General features: G+C 31.7%; 1 pseudogene; it reads right to left on the bottom strand.

The window, feature by feature from the left end:
* Positions 1-2819: 2819 nt before the first annotated feature.
* On the bottom strand, positions 2820-4688 carry LOC149544174 (pentatricopeptide repeat-containing protein At5g28460-like; annotated as a pseudogene).
* Between the last annotated feature and the right edge of the window lie 2496 nt (positions 4689-7184).

Here is a 7184-nt window from a genome sequence, read left to right as displayed (position 1 = left end):
TGTCATTCTCTAATGTGTCCATGTGAGAGAAGAGAAAAGTAGTGGGGATCATTGGCTTTGAGGAATGAACTCTTCAGAGCCATCTCTAGCTCTAGTTTCTTCATAGAGAAAGTCATGATATGAATTTTCTGGTTGGGCTGAATAGTGCCTTCCTCTCTTCCACTAGGGAATCTATAAAGTCCTAGACAAAAATCTCATGGCCATTGTTGTGGTCAATAAAAGAAATTAATAGCTAGGTAATTCATGATGGGTGTAGAGGACATTGTTCCTATGAGCACCTGTAGAAGTGGGAAAACCCTAATGAAACATAGAAGAAAGTGAACACATCTTGACAAAATTGAGCACTGCTAGTGAAGAGCACTATTGTCAAGATGCCTTCACTTTTCACTCCCACTACTAGTCTGCTCCTTGTGTTAATGAGTAGGCAACTATAGTATTCAATAAACAATAGGTAAAGTAATATTGTTGGAAGAAATGAATATTATGCGTTTAAAAAAATTCAAATTTAATGTTAGAGTGGATAACTATCATCTGTAAACTGGGTAGAGGGCCACTACATTGAGTGCATTGAACTCATTAATGTTCTTTTATATGTAGTGCACCTTTGAAGGGTGCAAGGATTATGCCGATAGTGTTATATATATGAAATGATTTCACTATATTGATGGTGTAGAAGGATTTCTCATAATAAAATATTTGATGGGAAAATTTCCCCTTTTTTATCTATACATTCAAGATAATTACATTTTATTTCATTTCTCATTTGATTTTGTTGTTTTCTATATAATTATATATGGATTATTTTTTAGTTTAGAGTACTTGTGAAAAATATAAGTAGTTTGAATATAGAGACCATCTAGATATTTTATTCTAGACACAATTTAGATGTTAGTCCATATATATTTTCTTACTCACACATACACACTTCTTCTGTCTCTCTGCCTACCTTTCTCTTATATTTCCCCTCTCTCTCTACATCTCTGCATTTCTCCTCACTCTTGTTTCTATTTCTTTTCCCCTACTTCTTCCTCTTTATCTATCCCTTCACAACTATCCCCCACTTTGATATTTGATTTTGATCCATATATCACCAATCTTTTCCTATTTTTCCCTCATTTCTTCTTCCATATATCCCTTTTATATCCATCTCATTATTCCTGTCTCACTCCACTCTTATATAATTTCCCCCATCTACCCATCACTATAGTTATATTGTATTATTTTTTTGTTTAAAAAACAATAAGTATTAATCCATGAACTCCTAATAAAATTCTTACTTGCATTGCTAGACTATAAGAATTGAAGATGTAAAAAAACGTTACATAAAATTTAGAAACAACAATTGTTAGAATGTTTTTATTATGTAAAATAATTTATTTTTTTGAATATTTAATAAGTCTAATTTTATTTTTCTAAATTACTATATAAATATTATATTTAAACATAGATTAATATTTAATATTTTCTAATATTTTGAGAACATAATAATATTTCATCTTTTATTTTAACCCAAACCTTATTTCTCAATCTAATTTTAATTCAAATTATAGCTCTAATCCTAATCCCTATGTATTTATATGTGAAATAAAATATGGAAATTGTAGTTGCTAAAACACAAAAATGAATAAGAAAACAACATAAAATTGCAAGAATAGTAGAGGTACTGTGTTTGAAACAACTCTATTGTTAAATAATTTTATGGAAAAAAAAAACTTTATTTGGGGCTTTCTCTTTTATTCATAAATACATTTGTTAATAGTTCTTAATGCATAAGAAAAAAATCAAGATTAATTTCAAATAATATATCATACCAACGAGATAATCAGTAATTTTACAATATATTTATTATGAAATGTATTAATCAAATTATTAAGTTTTTCATAGGTTTAAACATATGTACTGCATGGAGAGAGCAGGAGATGAGATGATGATCTTTCAAGTAAAGTGCATTAATATTGTCATCTAATGATGATCAAAATAAATACCCAATTTCTTAATTTTAATCTTAAAATTATTTTTTAACTCCAATTATTATTAAACCCTAACCCTAATTCTATAATCAATTCAACTCTACTTCAACTCTACCCTAAGTTTAACCATGACTCAAATTGTGAAATTTTTTTGGTCTAGATGAAAAATATATTAATATATATTATAAAATTTCATTTTATATCTTTCAGTTTATCCAAAAGATAAATAAATTTCATTATCCTAGTAATATACATCCCTACCTTCCTTCAACATACTTATCAATATGTATCTCTTCAGTTATACTCGACAACTTTGTTTTTTCTTGAATATATGGTATAGATCATCATCCATATTTTATATTAAATAATCGTTTCCATGCAAAACCCAACCTTCTATAATGCCCTTTGATTATAAAATAAATCTTTACCTAAGCAATCTTCTTATTTTAGATACACAGTCTTTGCAATTTTCTTACCTTAGCTACCACAACACACACTCAAATAGTGAGAATTCCAACCTTTTAACTCTTTATCTAATATTTAGATAAGTTTATCTAACCACTCTTGATTCTAACAATTTAAATTATCACATTCTATTGATATAATAAATCCTAACACCCACTTCCAAAACTTAAGAAAGCAAAATATAGTAGAAAACATTTGCAGACAAATTTACAATACATACATAATGTTTGTGTTCATCAACCTATCAAGACTACAAGAAAATTCCTTACAAAGATATGGAACAAAGAAATAACACATTCAACAAGCAAACATTTGGATCCACCAAAACAAAAATATGTTATTATTCTTACTTTTTTTTTTGATTTTTTTAAGAAAAATGATTAACTAAACTATTGATTTTAAGAAAAATATAGCTTCATCTACCCTCTCCACTCTGTAAAATCCATTAATTAGGGTAGTGAATCTAATTATATTAGGAGAACAATGAGCCTGCAGTATTTTAGCAACTAATCAAAGAACCTCATCTACTCGGTTAACCTTATAGAGACCAGCAATCAGAGTAGTAAATATAAGTTCATCTGGGGTACAATTAGCATCACCCATCTTAGCCACCAATATAAGAGCTTCATTTACTTTGCTTACTCTATAGAGGCCACCAATCAAGATAGTAAATTTAATTTTGTCCGGACAACAATGACCATGCCTCATTCTATTTAACAATTCCAATGCTTCATCAATATAACCCCACTCACAATATGCTCCTAATAGAGTATTACAAGTTGTAATATTTGATTTGATTCTCATCTCTTCTATCTCAAAGAAAAGAAAATCAATTCTAGAGAAATTGCCACAATGGCCAAGGCTATACAATATCACATTGAAGGGCACTACACTGAGGGACATCCCCAAGTTTTTGCTAAATGGACAATCTCCTAGGCCTTGTCTGCATTCCCTACTTTACACATTGCATTAGTGAACTGAGTAAATTTAAGGGTATCTGGGAAAGACTTGCAACATTTCTCACTGATGTGAACTATAGTCATCTCTACCTCTTGTAATTTGTTTTCCTTTAACAATGTCAAAAATGCTTCTCTCAAAATGATCTTATTTGACACATAGTTGGCCCTCAACATTGCATGCAATAGAGTGAGAGCCTCCTTTATCTTTCCTGATTTTACAGAAAACATCAAAAAGATGATTGTAAAGAAGATTATTCAACTTTGGATATGTTTTTCTTACCTCAATGAAGACATGTAAATATTTGTGCAGCATCTTAGCCCTTTCAAAGTGGTAAATGAGGCACTTAGCCAAGAAAAAATTAATTGAAGGCCCCTATTTTTTAATCTCATTCAGTAGATCTTTAATTTGATGAATGTAAAAATTTTCTAGTCCTGCTATTGATCTTTCCCATGCCACCTTTACCTCAACAAAAATCCATTTTACCTGATCTTGTTTGTTTATATTTCACATGCTTGCCTTTGGTGATTTTGATCTTCCATCAAGCTCACTGGCTATTAGGAGAATGCTCAATCAAAATGGGGGAGCTAGTGGTGATTTTCATCACAATCTGATGTCTGCAGTAAATGCGATCTCAACAAAACCCCAAATGTGTCATGCCCATTTTTTTCTACCAAAAACTTATTTAAATTTATCAAATAACTATCAAGATTTAGAGTCAATATTTAGATCCACAATAGATATTTTGATAAAATGATCTTGAGCATTAGCCACTTGTTTCTAATGAACTAACTCACAAATTTAACATCCAAAATAATTTCTCTTAACTAACAATACCATAAATAACAATAGCTTTTAGAACAGATTTACAATATCTCAAATAACAATAGCATCATTTCTATAATCTTTATCACAACTTCTTCTCTCATACAAAAGTTTAAATATATTATCAAAAACTTAAGATCTAAAATTTCATTCATATTCATTTGCAAGATTACAACAATCATTATTAAAACCATTCACACAAGTGCCCTTTTCCACCCTACCATAATGGCATGATGAGGCCGCTTGTGCCCTAGCCATACCCCCGAGCAAGAGAACTCATTTCAACCAAGAGATCATGGATGCAATCCTAAGAGTTCTCTCTGAAACATTATGGAATAATTTTTCTAACAATATTTCATCTCAATAAGTAAGAACTACTCTAAATGCATATAAGTTACTTATCTTTTCAAGAGCTCTCCCTTTAGATAGATCTTCATCTTCAACCCATAATCCTTCCTCCTCTTCCTCCATCTCCTCCTCACTCCATTAAGCAAAATTTGTCTTCAAAATGTAGAGTGGTTCCATCCCCTCAATGTTTTCCCCCCTACGCTTCTTAAAACCCTCTCCTTCTTCTACATCTCCCAAGCCTTCTTGGGAAGGGTGTGGGTGACATTGGTTTCTCCTCCTTACCTATCTTATTCACATTAATTGTCCTTGGTTGGTGTTCCTCCTTTTACAATCTTCAAGAGAAGCTTTTGTCCTTCCAAGTCTTCACATTCTTCAAGAGTTGTCCTTCATTTTCGGCCACCTTGGTAAAAGCAACTTTTGGGTGGTCCCCCAAGTCCATAATAAGAGTATAAATGAGTAAAAATGCCCAAAACCCCTAGGTCTACCATGTGGGCATTCAAAACAAGTACTAAACTAACACTAGGAGTCATCCTAACCCTTTGAAAGCTCAATTAAAGTTTGCATACGAATTTTACTTATGTTTGACCCTATTCAAAGCTACATAACCAAGGTTTCACATAAGGACCTACATGACCCAACCTAAAACATAGTTTCCAACCTATACATCTTTCATAGGACTTCTCACTCAAATATCACATCTCCTAAAAAGGGGAGAAGGCATGGAGTGTCTCCTACTTTATGATTTTCGTCACTCTTGGGAAGTGGTACCTTTGAGGTGTCATAATGAAAGCTTTAACCATGATTTGACCTAAAACTAGCCCCCAACCCTAGGTAGTATAAGTGGGTTAGGTTTTTTTAACCCAAAATGCACTTTAGGGTCCATTTTAACCCCTCTAAAGTCCAACTTTAGTTTACATCCAATTTTACATAATTTGCATTGTGGCAACTTTGACTATTGTAAAGAGTTGGCATAGATTCCTCGAAGATCTTCATAATCATCCTCTGCACAATTCAATTTAAACATCAGTGAACCAAACATATATATAAATATATGACTGTAAACATTAATACATATCCCAATCAACCATAGATCAACACATTAGATCGATATCATATTCCAACATCATTTTCCTTTGAATCATTTGCGTATGAAAATCATTTACAAATATGTATCATTCATTTTACTATAACCACTTCTCTAAGTACAATATTTTCAAGAATAGTAGCCATATTAGTAATTCATAATGTATGTATCATAACACCTTATATCTTACATGTACATTAATCAAATTCTTACAATTGATTCTAAGTCTATAATGAGATGGGGTATTACATTAAAAGCTCTCACTAATTATAGGATTCAAATCATAACATCCCTTAAAATAACATAACGAGTATCACTAATATTCATTGTGTTATCTATATTCTATTCATTTCCATACTTCTTTATTTAGAATTAAATGATACATAATTTACTTCAAAACAATAATCACATAACCCAAACTTGATTTCCATTTTCACAGTCACCTTATGTCGAATGTATTCACCACAACACAATATCTATTCAATTCAATTGGCCATAATTTCAATTACTAAAACTATCTAATTATCATGACGAGATAAGATGAAAAATATAAGGTATTTATCCATAAGGTAACTCACATTAGCTAATCAAGTTGTTAACTTATATTAGACAATCCATCCTAGTGTGAATTAGGTCTAATGCTACTAGTCTCATAACAAAATCAATGTATTTGTAATCAATGTCAAGTGTATGAAAAAAATCCATAGTTGATCATAAGTTGAGTCTAATGTCATGTCCCCTTTTCAAATAATTAAAAAATAATAATCTTTGCTAAGGCAGGCAGGCCCAAGAAAGTGAAGTTTCGGAAAAAGGGGGTTAATCTTTGGAAACCCTTGGACTAATAAATGAAAATTATTATTAAAATATGTTTCATTAACCTCTCTTGGACGTGAGTTACAGTTATGCCCTCTTTTTAGGAGTTTGGAGGCATTTTCGACGGATTCCAGAACTTGATTTTGCTCATTCTTTGTTATTCTTCAGAGGCTGCCAAACCTGTGGAGGAGACCCAAGAACGAGAGTTTGCAGGTTTTCAGGGAGACCCAAGAATGGGAGTTTGCAAGTTTTCAGGAAGGCTAAGGACAGGAGTTTGAAGCCATTCCATGTGCATGCTCATACAAAGTTTGCCTTTGTGCTGAACAGTGCAGATTTGTGAGTTTTCGGGTGTGTTTTTTGTATGAGTTTGGTGTTTTCAGTTGAGTATTTCATATCAGTTTGGGTTGCTGCTATATTTCAGACTTTAAGATGTTAAAATAGAGCTGAATATATGTATTGGGACGTGATTAAACTTCTGAGATAGATTATTAGTATTTTTGTGGTGTTTCTGGGCATTTTTGTGTTAATTTCGGGAGCCCGATGAGCATAGTTTTTGTCCTACATTTGTGAGCTGTTGTGTAAAGGCTATATGGATCTAGAAATCTCATTTTGTAGGCTGTTATACTACTGAAATTTCTGTAAAAATTTCCATTTTCAGATTTATTAATAATTTGTGAAGTTGTGAAGCTTTTGGCACTATTTTCAGCATACCCGATTTGGGG

This window comes from Cupressus sempervirens, chromosome 8, assembly GCF_028749045.1.
Source record: "Cupressus sempervirens isolate cs-2001-9-10 chromosome 8, ASM2874904v1, whole genome shotgun sequence".
Taxonomy (NCBI): domain Eukaryota; kingdom Viridiplantae; phylum Streptophyta; class Pinopsida; order Cupressales; family Cupressaceae; genus Cupressus; species Cupressus sempervirens.
Note: the sequence above shows the minus strand (reverse complement) of the source record. Positions and strands in the feature narration are given on the sequence as shown.